General features: G+C 38.6%; 1 protein-coding gene across 3 annotated transcripts in view; it reads right to left on the minus strand.

Moving 5' to 3' along the window:
* Positions 1–4,849, minus strand: part of DYM (dymeclin) — a 271,365-nt gene extending 266,516 nt beyond the window's left edge. Inside the window, exon 1 of one of the 3 annotated variants that reach the window (XM_033087487.1) lies at positions 4,653–4,849. The gene's annotated coding sequence lies outside the window, so the exon portion shown is untranslated. Of the gene's footprint in view, positions 1–4,615 lie in introns of all 3 variants that reach the window. The other 2 variants (XM_033087488.1, XM_033087489.1) reach the window with 2 other exon arrangements.
* Positions 4,850–14,742: the final 9,893 nt, after the last annotated feature.

The following is a 14,742-nucleotide window of genomic DNA, read 5'->3' on the forward strand; positions in this document are numbered from 1 at the left end:
ACAAAATCTTTTCGTAAATACAACCTATTTGTAAAGGTGTTCTCAACCCTTCTAGTTCGGGTTTTTTGGTCTAAAAATAAGTAACATGAGGATAACTTACAAACTGTTTACAAACGGTTTATAAGTAGCAGTTCAGAGCATTAAGCTCAGCTAAGAGCCTTATTAGAGAAAAAAATAAATATCTGCTCCTGCCTTTAAGCTGAACAATTCCCACTACACTTACTGGTAAGTGATAATAAAACACACCACCACCAGAGAGGCAGGACCTTCACACCCTGAGACAATCAACACCTAGAGAGCTAAGTTGGAAAGTAGAGTCCCCTCAGGAAGCAGGCTATATATCAAACTAGAGGACATCTGGAAATCCACCTCTAAGATTCAGTCTTCTCCTGGTCCTAGGAAAAGAAGAGCAGTAACAGCCATCTTGCCCCTGTGGTTTTCAGGCCCACAGCAGTCAACCATGCCCACCTGGATCACAGAAGGAAAACTCTAGAAGGGGCTTCAAGCCCAAGTATTACAATAGCTCATCTTCCTGAAAGTTAAGAGTCTTCCTCTTGAATTGGGGATGCCTCTGTTCCCCACTGGGACAGAAAGCCCCTGCTCTCTCACTCTGAGCACAGGAATCATCACAGCCTCAGAATGTCCTGTGACTTCAAGTAGCAGTTGAGCTTATATACATTCTGATAACAACTATACAATATTGTAAAAACATGAACATGAAAAAGAGACCAAAACACACATACAAAAAAATCACATGCTGTTACACTGCTTTTATACTTAATCACTTTTAAAAGTCTCATTTTACCAAAGCCTACACTACAAGTGTCACAGGTATTTTTCATATGTTTACAGTCACTAAAAAGGAAAATGGAACAATTCTCTCTAGTACTAACCATTTCCATTTATCTACAAAGTGAAAGATGACACACTGCATTTGTAGCAGCAAAGGAAATCACCTCTTTTCTTAATAGGTAATATAGCAGCAGGATGGAGGAGAATAACGTGTTTCCCCGAAAATAAGACCTAGCCGGACCATCAGCTCTAACACGTCTTTTGGAGCAAAAATTAATTTACGACCTGGTCTTATTTTACTATAAGACCCGGCATAATATAATATAATATAATATAATATAATATAATATAATATAATATAATACAACACAACACTACACTACAATAATACAATACAATAATACAATATAATATAATATAATGCCGGGTCATATATTAATTTTTGCTCCAAAAGATACATTAGAGCTGATGGTCCGACTAGGTCTTATTTTCGGGGAAACATGGTATCAGCAAAATATCCCAAAACGCACTATGGTTGGCAGAATAAGAGCCCCTAAAGATGTCCACATCCTAATCCATGGAACCTGGGATTCTGTTACCTTACGTGGTAAAAGGATCTTTGCAGGTGCAATTAAATTAAGGACCTTAGGATGCGGGAAATTATCCTGAATTAGTTCAGGAAGACCTGAACTAATCACTCAGGTCCTTAAAAGTGGAGAACCTTTCCCAGCTGTGGTCAGTGATTGACTACAGAAGAATGGTCAGAGATGCAAAGCTGCTGGCTTTGAAGATGGAGGAAGGGGGACACAAGCCACGAAATGTGGCAGCCTCTAGAAGCTAGAAGAGGCAAAAGAACAGGTTCTCCCCTAGAAACCTCCAAAAAGGAACACAGCCTTGCTGACACACTGATTTTAGCCCAGTGAGAACCATTTCAACTTCTAACATATAGAATTTGAAAATAATAAATCTGTGTTGTTTTAAACCATTAAATTTGCAATAACTGTTACAGCAGTCGTAGAAAACATATACACACATTAAACAACTAACAATACGCATATGTGAAATTATCTAGAGGAGAAAAGTATAGTCAAAATGCCCAAGCATTTAGAGCATTATGAGACATAATAGTCATTTGTGCATGTGGTGGTATATTTAACTTCTGTTACTCTACCCTCACAAAACTCAATCCATTAAAAAGCCAGCCAGGGGGGCCGGCCCGGTGGCTCAGGCGGTTAGACCTCCATGCTCCTGACACCGAAGGCTGCCGGTTCGATTCCCACATGGGCCAGGAGGCTCTCAACCACAAGGTTGCCAGTTCAATTCCTCCAGTCCCGCAAGGGATGGTGGGCTCCGCCCCCTGCAACTACAATTGAACACGGCACCTTGAGCTGAGCTGCCTCCCGGATGGCTCAGTTGGTTGGAGTGCGTCCTCTCAACCACAAGGTTGTCATTTCCGACTCCCGCAAGGGATGGTGGGCTGTGTCCCCTGCAACTAGCAACGGCTACTGGATCTGGAGCTGAGTTGCGCCCTCCACAACTAACACTGAAAGGACAACAACTTGAAGCTGAATGGCACCCTCCACAACTAAGATTGAAAGGACAACAACTTGACTTGGAAAAATAGTCCTGGAAGTACACATTGTTCCCCAAAAAAGTCCTGTTCGTTCCCCAATAAAATCTTTAAAAAAAAAAAAAAGAAAAAGAAACAAAAAGCCAGCCAGGGCCAGCCTGGTGGCTCAGGTGTTTAGAGCACCGTGCTCCTGGAAACCCCAAGGTTGCCGACTGCATCAGCGTGGGGAGGGAGCGCAAGGCTCGTAACACCAGCATGGGCCAGGGAGCTGTGTCCTACACAACTAGACTGAGAAACAATGGCTCGCAGCGGAGGGGTGGGGGGAAGCCAGCCAAAGTATTAATTCTTCAGTCTTTTGTAGAAGGATGAACCATATTAACCAAGAAAACAGGAGAGCAGGATCGACTGGAAAAACCAGGAAACAATTACACTATATTTTTCAGTCAAACATCAAAGTGTTTGTATTGCTTATTCCCCTTGTATCAAATGGATACCACATTTTTAAAAATAAGTCCTAGATATTGATGATATTAAGACCTTCCTATTAATTTTTAGGTGTGATAATGGTATTGTGGATCTATTAAAAAGAGAGTGACTCAATCTTCTACAGATATACAGTACACTCAAATATTTACAAATGAAATGGTATGCCTATGGTCTGCTTTAAAATAACTGGGAGCAGGGATATGAATGGATAGAGGAATAGATAAAGCTAAATTATAAATTAGCCTGAGTTACTAATTGTTGGAGCTGAGTAATGGTACATTATTCCACTGTTTGAACTTTTCTATACTTCAAGGGTACAAAAACAAAGCCTCTGACCTGTCTATTATAATAATATAGACTCTTAATATATTTAATAGTTGAATCTCCTTCCTGTAACATTGCCCCACCTCAATTCCCTGCCACTTAATCCACCATCAACTGACAGTTTCATCAATTATTCTTCTTTAATCCCCACCTCATTCTGCCCTATTTACTAACCTTGTGAGTTTCAGCAAGTCACCTAACCACTAAAAGACTGGTTCTTCATCGGCAGAATAGAAATATTTATACTTGCCCTTCTATCTCTGAGTTGCCGAGAGGATTACATAAGATAAAAACTACAAAGGAGAATAATCATTCTAGAAATCTAGAGTCATAAATTTCATGCTCAGCAGCAAACATTCACTTATTCCTAAGATTCTCTTCCCGTTCACCTCCAGTTCCTCTCGAGTCCTCAACTCATCAGCCGAACAGCCTGGTGCCTCTGTGAGGTTACACTCCGGACCACCTCCACCCCCCAGGTTTCCGTATCTTTCAGCAAAGCACCTCTCTACACACCTCTCCCTCCACCCTCTATTCTCCCCTTTCAAGGATCCCACGCCAACTCCCCTTTCAAGGATCCCATAGGATAGAGTCAGTCTATCCTATGTAGCCCTTTGCTGGCACTATTACATTCATACCATCACCTTTCTACCCTTTTCCAGTATGTTCATCCTATCAGCTTTATTACCCCATTACCCTCAAGCCAGACTACTGTCCCCCAGTTCAAAAACACCTGGGCTAATTTCCCACCCTCCTTCACGCTTCAGTTAAAACGCAATTGCTAATTGCCAGGGGTAGAGGAAGGGGAGAAAGAGTAGCGACTGCTACCGTATAGGATACGGGTTTCTTTTGGGGTGATAAAAATGTGAAATTAGATAGTTTCACAACACTGTGAACATGCCAAAAAACACTGAGTTGTACTTTAATTGTACTTTTAAAGGTGAATTTTATGGTATGTGAATTACATCACAATAAAAAATGTACATGTCAAAAAAAACCCAAAAAACCACACACACACAAAAACACTATTGCTCACCCTGCCCATCACACACCCATTTGTCAGATCAACATCGCCTTGTCTCCCAAAGCCTTCGACTTGCTCTTCGGTATCCCAACTCCCAACACTAGACTCGGACAGAGGTCCTCCTCACTCTGGTCCTTCTCACTCTGGTGATTAACACACCCCCTCACTTCTCGGCTCTAAGTGCTCCTGAACCCTGGAGGCGGGGGAGGGTCGGTGGCAGCTCGCGGCTCAGGCACAGCCCTTCCAGGGTGGTTCCGTCCCCCAATGGCAGAAAGGGACCCTTCTCCGCCTCCTCGGTGGCGCTACCCCTCAGTTCCTGGCGCTACCCCTCAGTTCCCGGCGCTGATCGGGGTAGGGAAGGGAGGGTGTCCCCTAACCGGCTCTGACAAGGAGCTGGGGGTCCGGCGGATCTCGCAGCCCACCTGTCTCAGCCGGCCGGGAGATCCGTTTCCAACTCACCGACAGACGAGCGGGCGGCAGAAGGGGAACAGGACAAACCGTGATCGCTGCTGCAACCGGGATGGCGCACGCCGGCTCAGGCCTCCATGTTTCCGTGTCTCTGCGGCTCCGGCTCGGCTGCGGCTCCGGCTGGTCTCCGGCCCCGGCCGCGTCGATGCGGAGGCCCGGAGGCGGGGAAAGGAGAGGGAGGAGGCAGAGAACGCAGCTGGGAACCAAACGACCCGACGCGCGCCAGCCGGCGGTCACGTGACACGCACCGCGCGGACTTCTGGGAAATGTAGTCCTTCAGGCTTTAGGCGTTTCTCTATCCTCCTAGCGCCTCCAGAGCAACTGCAAAGCCACGTTGCAAAATCCAGAAGCAGTTAAGCCCTCTCCTACCCTGTGCTGGAATCTTTGCTTATCCTACGACATTTATTCAGGAAGCTTAACTTTATTAATGGTTCCAACCGAATAATCACCCAGAAATCAAGCAATTCCTTGCAGGACTCTGAAGAATTGGGGAATAGGAATTTAATTATTTTATTTTTATTTTTTTATTTTTAATCTTTGTTCAATCCGTTATATCAAGGGCTAATTTTCAGAAAATAGTTTTTGATGGAGCCGGTTAACAGATACAACACTGCAATATTATCAGAAAGGACAGGTCCCTCAGGAAAGAGCAGTGCCAAAAATACGGAACCTCAAATGAGCTGAGGTTCCCAGGTTGACGTCCTTGAGCCATTATAACAGTTCTCCCAGTTAGTTTCCTCATCTAAAATATATACAAGACGATGATGATACTTCCCATACAGCACAGTAATAATGTATCAGTAATAATAATTAACAATTCACATTATGGGCAGTTTTCTATGTGCTATGCACTATCTTATTTATTTATCCAAATAACATTATGAGATATCACCGTTATTTCCATTATACAGTCAGTATATTCCAACGTACTCTGAAAAGTACTACACACATCTTATATACTTTTCCAGCATATATTGCCAATAAGTTCCGAGTTTACAGAAGTATTACAGGAAAACATACTAAAACACAAGATAACTAATAGCCTAGCTAAAAAGAGGTATGTCTCTGCTCTACAGCCATTGCAAAGAATGCTATGCACCTGAAACTAATATGAAATAAGATTGAGAGTCAACAACAACATGATTCTAAAAAGTCTCAGGGATGTAAAGCATAGGGAATATAATCAATAATATTGTAGTAATAACTATGTACAATGTCAGATGGCTAATAGACTTATTGGGGTTATTTATCATTTTGTGAGGTATATATCTAATTACTATGTTGTTTTGTACACTTGAAACTAATAAAAAAAAGAATGTTATGAATACAACTTCATGATATACTGAGTGGAAACAGTATGTATAGTATTATCCAATTTTTGTAAGTGAATTATAGTTACAATTCCTAGGTTTATATGCCAGGGGGTGGGACGTGAAGTTTAAAAGAACATTAACAATTATATTAACTTTGAGGAATGTATGATTCAATTTAGTTTTTTCCTATGTGTTCTCTAATTATTCTGCAATGAATATGAATTACATGTAGAATTTTATTTTAAAATCATAGCAAAAAGAGAGTCAGATACCAAAACCAAACTCAAAGTAGTTTATAATTTTGCTTGTACCAAAAACTACAGTCTACCTACCCCAAATGTCCTAGCAAAAATTGTGAGCATCTCTTCAGAACTGGCTTTATAGACCAAGAAGCCACTTATTCTACTTTGAGGCAATCCTGTTAGTGAAATTTAACATCCCCTTTCTTTTGTATTTTTTGGATAACTTGAAATAAAAAAGGTCTCACCAGTGTTCCTAGACAAATGTCATAATGTTGCCAGGCAAATATCATTAAATCAGAGCGTAAGATTAGGAATGGTTTTCACAATATATAAAGCATGCACTGGAGTAGCAATCCTTCAAAAACTATTTATCATATATGTAATGTGCAAAGTATTATCCTTCATCACAAACTTTCAATACTGCCTGCATAAGTATCATGATAACTTTGACTGAATTGCTACTTCAGTGTCTATTTAGAGCAAAAACATTAATAGGAAAGCCATGAAAACCCTCCCACTAAATGTAACAGGGCATCCTGGATTGGATCCTGGAACAAAAAAGACAATAGTGGGAAAACTGATGAAATTCAAATGAAGCCTGGAGTTTATGGCTATTGTACCAATGTTAATTTCCTAGTTTTGATAAATGTGCTAAGGTTATGTAAGATATTAACATTAAGGGAAACTGGACAAAGGATATATGGGAACTCTCTGCACCTTGCAACTTTTCTGGAAATCTAAAATTATTCCATGCGGTAGGCAGAATAATGCTCCCCTGAAGATGTCCACATCCTAATCCCCAAAATCTATGAATATGTTAGGTCAAGTGCCAAAGGGGAATTAAAGCTGCAGATGGAATTAGATTGCTAATTAGATGACTTCAAAATAGGGAGATTAGCAGATTAGCAGAGTGGACCCAATGTAATCACAAAAATTAAAAATGAGGTGGAAGAAAAGAGTCATAAATATGGCTCTGGAAGATGAAGGGATGCAATGTTGAGGACCAGACATTGCTGGCTGTGAAGACGGCAAGAGACTGGGAATGTGAGCGGTGACCTCTAGAAGCTGGAAAAGGCAAGGAAACAGATTATCCCCTAGAGCAGGAGTGTCCAAACTATTTTCAATGTTTTTCACCAAGGGCCATATGCGGTAAAATACACAAACAGCCGGGCCGCTCACTAGAGGTGAAGCACGTATTGCCTCACCTGGTTTTTTTAAGTAAACTAAATATATTTTTGGAATTTGCTGCGGTCCAATTAAAAATGGATTGTGGGCCGCAGTTTGGACACCCCTACCCTAGAGCCTCTAGAGGGAACACAGTCTTGCCAGATACCCTGATTTTAGCTCAATGAGACCTTGTCAGACTTCTCACCTACAGAACTATAGAATAATACGTTTGTGTTGTTTTAACCACTAAATTTGCGGCAATTTGCTGTAGAGCAATAGAACACAAATACATTCAAAAATTTAAAGTTTAATTGAAAAGAAAATTTCCAGATGCCTGCCTGTCTTCCCAACACAGTTGCCAATCTGGGACTGTACAAATAGTCATGCTACTTACGTAGAAAGTAACTGTGAAACAGAAAATGCACCAAAAAGTATACTTCACTTTGGAAGGCATGCAATTTTTTTTTTGCAGCAGCAGCAGCTGATTTATAACCTTCCCAGCTCATTTTGATGAGACTATGGTGAAAATCAAGTATATCCAGATATATGTTGAGTTACACAGGAAAGTCAATCAGGCAGTGAAATGTCAAGTGAGTCATTGGAAACATTACGGTGTCTCGAATTGCAGTCCTATGTGACCTTCTTCATCCTCCTCATTATGCAGTGACTTTCCAGAAAGGTACTTAAAATGAGGACTGGTGCTTCTGATTGAGGACATCCATTTGGCTCATTCATTCATTCGTTCAATGAATATTTACTTAGCAATTCTGAGTGCTCTGTGCTTCAGATCTGGGCCTGACCTCAAGGAGCTTAAGGTCTAGTGGAGGAGACAGGCATTATACAATACAATTAAAAATCGGGTTAAATTGCCATGAAGGACAAGAACAGCCAGAACAGCCTGATATGTGGCCCCACTATTTTTCCGAGAAATAAATAGTGAAAGTTAATCACCTGCGACTAACAGGACCAGAATTTTCATCAACATCTTAGTAACAAAACATACACACATGTATATATGTACTATATCAAAATATATATGTAATTTGACCTAATTCTCATAACGTTGTAATTAAGTATTACTGTCTCCATTTTACCCATGCGAAAACATAATACGAAACAGTTTGGGGGTTTTTTAGGTTACTTAAGTTTATACAACTAGGTAGTTACTCAGACCTTCAAGAATTTACATTCTAATACAAACAACATATAATAGCAAACTTCAAGGAGAATGACTTTTATGGTTATTTTGTGCTGATTTAATTATGAAGTTGCTTTTTTGGTAAAAGAGAGTTGATGGTGGGAAGAGAGATTCTAGATCAGAATTGAACTTTAAGACGCTTGGGTCAAAAAGAGTCTACTGGTGTCTGTCTCTGGAATTCAGGAAATCCCAGCTGGAAGGACAAGCATTGTGGCTAGAGACCAGATCCACAGACTGGCAAAAATATAATGAGAGCCAATTTACTGGATGGGAAAATCAAGATTCAAAATTCTTCCAATTAATACCACGGTGAACCAAAAAGAGCTATATGAAATTGAAAAGAGAAATCAGTATGTTTGCATTTGGGTTTAGAATATCACTGTCCAAAGAACAGTTCATCAAAAAGGAAATACTAATGGCTCTCAAACCTCACCAAAACTCACTTATAATAAGAGAAATTTAAATAAAAGGTACACTGTAATACCATCTTCTCAAATCAGATTGGCAAACATTAAAAAGTTTGATAACACACTGTTGGCAAATGTGCGGAGGAAATAGGAAATAGGCACATTACTGGTGGACATGTACATCGGCACAACTGTTTTGCAATTATTTTTTTTAATTGAGGTATAACTGACATATAGCATTATATTCATTTCAGGCATATAATGATTCGATATTTGTACATATTGCAAAATGATCACCAGAGTAAGTCTAGTTAACATCCGTCACCATACATAATTACAAATTTTTTCTTTGTGATGAGAACTTCTAAGATTTACTCTTAGCAACTTTCAAATATGCAATACAGTATTATTAACTATAGTGATGTGCTGTATATTACATCCCCATGACTTATTTACAACTGTAAGTTTGTTCCTTTTTACTCCCTTCAACGATTTCGTCCACCCCTCACCCCTCTACAATACTTTCAAAATTATAAATACACATACCCTTTGGCTGCAGCATATACTTCTAGAAATCTATTTTACAAATGAGATTTCACACAAGTAAAATAATGTACATACAAAGATATTTACTACAGTATTTTTGGTAATTTAAAATAACACATTTTTATTGTGGTAAAATACACAAACATAAAAAATTTATGATCTTAACTATTTTTATATGTACAGTTTGATGGTATTAAGTACATTCATCTCATTGTGCAACCATCACCACCATCCAACTTCAGAACTCTTCATCTTGCAAAGACGAAATCTATACATATGAAACAGTAACTCCCTATTCTCCCTTCCACCTAACTCCTAGCAATACAATTCTACTTTCTGTCTCTGAATTTAACTATTCTAGCTATCTCTTATAAGTAGAATCATACAGTATGTCTTTTTATGACTGTCTTATTACACTTAGCATAATACCCTCTAGGTCCAACCATGTTGTCGCAAATGGTAAGATTTCATTCTTTTTATGGCCAAGTAATATTGCATTGTATATATGTACTACTTCTTCTTTATCCAATCATCTATTGGTGGGCCTTTGAGTTGTTTCCTTATCTTGGCTATTGTAAATAGTCCTGCAATGAACATATATCTTTTCTAATTAGTGTTTTGGATTTCTTCAGATAAATATTCAGAAGTGGAATTGCCAGATCATAAGGTAGTTCTATTTTCAATTTTTTAAGGAACCATAGCGGCTGCATTGATTTGCAATCCCAGCAGTGTACAAGGGTTTCCTTCTTTCTGCATCCTTGCCAACACTTGTTGTTTGTTGATTTATTGATAATAGCCATCCTGACAGGTGTGAGATGATATCTCATTGTGGTTTACTTTCCATTTCTCTGATGATTAGTGACATTAAGCATCTTTTCATATGTCTATTGGCTATGTGTATGTTCTTTTTGGAGAAATGTCTTTTCAAGTCTTTTGCCCATTTTTTAATTGGATTGTTTGTTTGCTTTTGCTTTTGAGTTGTGAGTTCTTTATAAATTTTGGATATCAACACTTTATTGGATGTATCATTGGCGAATACCTTCTCCCATTAACTAAGCTGTCTTCATTTTGTTGATTATTTCCTTTGCTGTGCAAAAATTTTTAAGTTTGATGTAGTCCTATTTCTTTATTTTTTTCTTTTGTTTCCCTTGGTTTGCTGGTATTTTGTTGAGAATTTTTGCATCAATATTCTTCAGAGATATTGATCTGTAGGTCTTTCTTTCTTTATCTGTTTTTTTGTAATGTCTTTGTCTGGCTTTGATATTAGGGCAATGCCAGGCTCGTAGAATGAGTTAGGAAGTATTCTCTTTGATTTTTTGGAAAAGTTTGAGAATGATTGGTATTAGTACTTCTTTAAATGTTTGGTAGAATTAACTAGTGAAGCCATATGGTCCAAAGCTTTTCTTCGTTGGGAGATTCTTGACTACTAATTCAGTCCCTTTAATAATTATACATCTATTCAGAATTTGTACTTCTTCATAATTCAATCTTGGTAGGTTTTGTGTTTCTAGGAATGTGTCAGTTTCATCTAGATTATCCATTTTGCTGGTGAACAATTGTTCATAGTAGTACTCTTATAATCCTTTTTATTTCTGTAGCATCAGTAGTAATGTCTCCACTTTCATTCCTGATTTTCGGAATTTGAGACTTCACTTTCTTTCCTAGTCAATCTAGCTAAAGATTGTTAATTTTGTTGACCTTTTTTAAAACCCATCTTTTGGTTTCATTGATTTTTTTTCTGTTTTTTAATCCTCTGTTTTATCTCTCATCTTTACTATTTCCTTCCTCTGGTAGCTTTGGGTTTATTCCTCTTTTTCTAGTTCCTTAAGTTGTAAAGTTGTTGATTTAAGATCCTTCTTCTTTTTTAATGTAAGCATTTATAGCTATAAATTCCCCCTCAGCACTGCTTTTACTGTCCCATAAGTTTTGGTATATTTTTAGTTTAACTTGTGTCAAGATATTTTCTAATTTCCCTTGTGATTTCTTCTTTGATCCACGGTTATTTAAGAGTGTATTAATTTCCAGAAATTTGTAAATTTTCTCATTTTTCTTCCGTTATTGATTTCTAACTTCCTCTCATCGTGGTCAGAGAAGATAATTTTGTATGCTATATATCTTTCAAATCTATTGGGAGTTAATTTATGGCTTAACATACGGTCTCTCCTAGAGAATGTCCCATGTTCACTTGAGAAGAATATGTATTCTGTTGTTGGGTAGTGTTCTGTATGTGTTAGTTAGTCGGTTTATTGTATTATTTAAGCCTTCTATTTCCTTACTTATCTTCTGCCTGGTTGTTCTATCCATTATTGAGAGTTGGGTATTAAAGTCTCTGACTATTGTAGATATCTGTTTCTCCCTTCAATTCTGGTAATTTTTGCTTCATATATTTTGATGGTCTGTTATTAGGTATAACTATAGTATTTCTGTAATATTGGAAAACAGAAAACCACCTAATATCCACTGATCTTCAAGATATGCTTTTTCTTTTAAAGATATACTTTTAATTGAAAAACGAAAACCAAACAGTACATACTGTATATTACTTTTCTCTCCAAAAAGGAAACACATACATATGCATATGATAGCTTGTGCATGCAGAGACTATCTCTGGAACTATAAAGAAGAAACTGATAACCTTGATTGCTTCCTACGATGGAAACTGGGTGCCTGAAAACCAGGGTGGGAGGAAGAATTCTTTATCTGTATGCACTCTAGTTAGTACCTTATGAATTTTGTACCTAATGAACACATGCAAAAAAAGTACATTAAAAAAATTAGTACAATTAAATTTTAAACGCTGCAGACTGGATACTGAAAAAAATAAAAAGTAGGGTGCAGTTCAAATTAAAAGGATCCTAGAAGATATTCAATGACTGTAAACTCGGTAAGTAGGGCAGCCTCCTAAAAGAGCTTGCTTGTATTCCAGAAAGTTCAGTTCAGACATGAGAATGTAGTAAACGGGAAAGAGCAGGGCGAATTATTCATTTGTTAGTTTCTTTATACTCTTCTTCCTAAAAGTATTTATGGTGACTTGCAAACACATGAAAAATTGGAACATTAAAAACAAGAGGAAAAGAAGAGATAGGCATGAAGGGGAGCCTACTAGGTAGACCAGGTGTCCTTCAAAACCTACCAGGTTTCACTTTTTATAACTACTGGTTTACAGGGTCTGGAGTGCAGCTCTTTTGTGTTGCAAGTTCAATACAGATTTATTGTGTGAATATAGTCTTCACCTAGAGTGGAGCTGACTCTTTTTTAAAACTTAAAGGACCAAAAAGACCTATGCCTAACAGAAGACCACCCCACAAGCAGTATCAAGACTACTCCCAGATTACTGTTTTGAGCTTGTTGCAACAACAGTGCTCAGATTTCTCACTTCACTGAGAAAGAAGAGAAGCCTTTTGGAGTCAGACCTATGTTTAAATTCTGGTTCCGTAATTGTGAGCTGAATGATTTTGGGAAAGCTACTGTCTTAGTTCTTAGTTATCTGCTCTAACAGAATACCACGGACTGGGTGGCTTAAACAAGAGACATTTATTTTTCACTGTTCTGGATGCTGGGAAGTCCAAGATCAAAGCGCTGGCATATCTAGTGTCTGGTTATGGCCCACTTCCTGGTTTGCTGATGGTGTCTTTTCACTGTGTCTTCACATGGCGGAGAAAGAGAGCTCTAGTCTCTCTTTTCATAAAGACACTAATCCCATCAGGGGGCCTCCACCATCATGACCTCATCTAAACCTAATTACCTCCAAAAGGTCCCACCTCCTAATACCACCCCATTGGGGGTTAGGGTTATGAATTTTGGGGGAACACAAACATTGTCATTCTGTGACAACTACTTACCATCTCTGAGTCTAGTTTTCTTCTCTGTAACACAGAGACAGTAAGTAATACCTCACTCATACCTCACAGTTGCTGTGAGAATTAAGTAATGCACGTAACATGTCTTTTTCAATAAATGTTAGCTCACCTGCATAATCCAGATGGGAATAATTCACATGTTATAGTTACCAGTTCAAGGGCACTCCTCTGAAGTGGGATGAATAGATTAACCAGAACTAGATTAACCTGGGAAGGGCAATCAGGATAGTGAGGGGTCCAGAAATCATGTCGGATATAGAATGACTGACAGCACTGAGTATGAAAAACTAGATTAACTTAAGATAAATCTGATTATTGTTCTCAGGGGGGTTGACTAGACTTATTTTGTGTTGTCCTAGGGAAACAAATTAGGATTAGAGGTTTAAAGTTACAGGATGCTAAATAAATAAATGAATAAAAAAATAATACATTATAGGAGGCAGAGTTCAGCTTCACAAAAGAACTTTCTGACATCAATATCAGTACTAATAATTAACAATTCACATTATGTGTTGCTATGAGCTATGCCCTATTATTTTAAATCTCTAAACAACACTGAGAAAGGGTTGGTGTAGAAAGTTATTTAATGACTTGGAAAGCACCTCACAGTAGGTCGTTAACTAAAAGTAAGCTTACTAGTAGTGAAATCGTCTACCTGGAAGAAAAGTGAGATTCCAATCCCCACACACATTCAAACAGAGGCTGGCTGAACAGGTAGTCAAATAAAATTATAACTGGGAAGGGACACTAGCAACTACATCCTTTTATTTTAGAGATAAGGAATTGAATTAAGTCTAGGGACATGAGAGGATTTGGACCAGGACCATACAGCCCGTAAGTGAACCGTGCTTCTTCCTTAAGGAGCCAAAACCATGTTAATGAACACTTAATGAATACGGCTTGGAGGATGGAACCCCCAGTAGCTCCCTGGGAGGAAACCACAAGAAAGTTCCCTCATTTTCCTCCTTGTGATTATGCGTGAACCCAAGAAATTCAGCTTTAGAGTTCTGGAAACTTAAAATTATGGTTACAAATTCTTTTCAGTCCTATCAGTCTGTTGAATAGATCGAGATATCAGTGGTGGTCACTTGGAGGAAGTGCTGACTCACCTGTTTCTTAGGAAGGCAGCTTAGAAATGAAAAAAAAAGAATTTCAGGTGAGCCTTGAATAATTACCTGAGAACATGAGCCTGTCTCACAAAGAGACAAGAAATGCAGTTAAAATTAAGGCAAAACCGTGGTGGTCGTGCCCTCTTCCAGGACCTGCAGAAGCCTTCCCAAGATGAGTGGAGTAAAACTCAGGATGCCATGGAAGCCACCGTGGTCATGGAGAACCTGAACCAGGCTCT

Source organism: Rhinolophus ferrumequinum, chromosome 19 (assembly GCF_004115265.2).
Source record: "Rhinolophus ferrumequinum isolate MPI-CBG mRhiFer1 chromosome 19, mRhiFer1_v1.p, whole genome shotgun sequence".
In the NCBI taxonomy this organism is placed as follows: Eukaryota; Metazoa; Chordata; class Mammalia; order Chiroptera; family Rhinolophidae; genus Rhinolophus; species Rhinolophus ferrumequinum.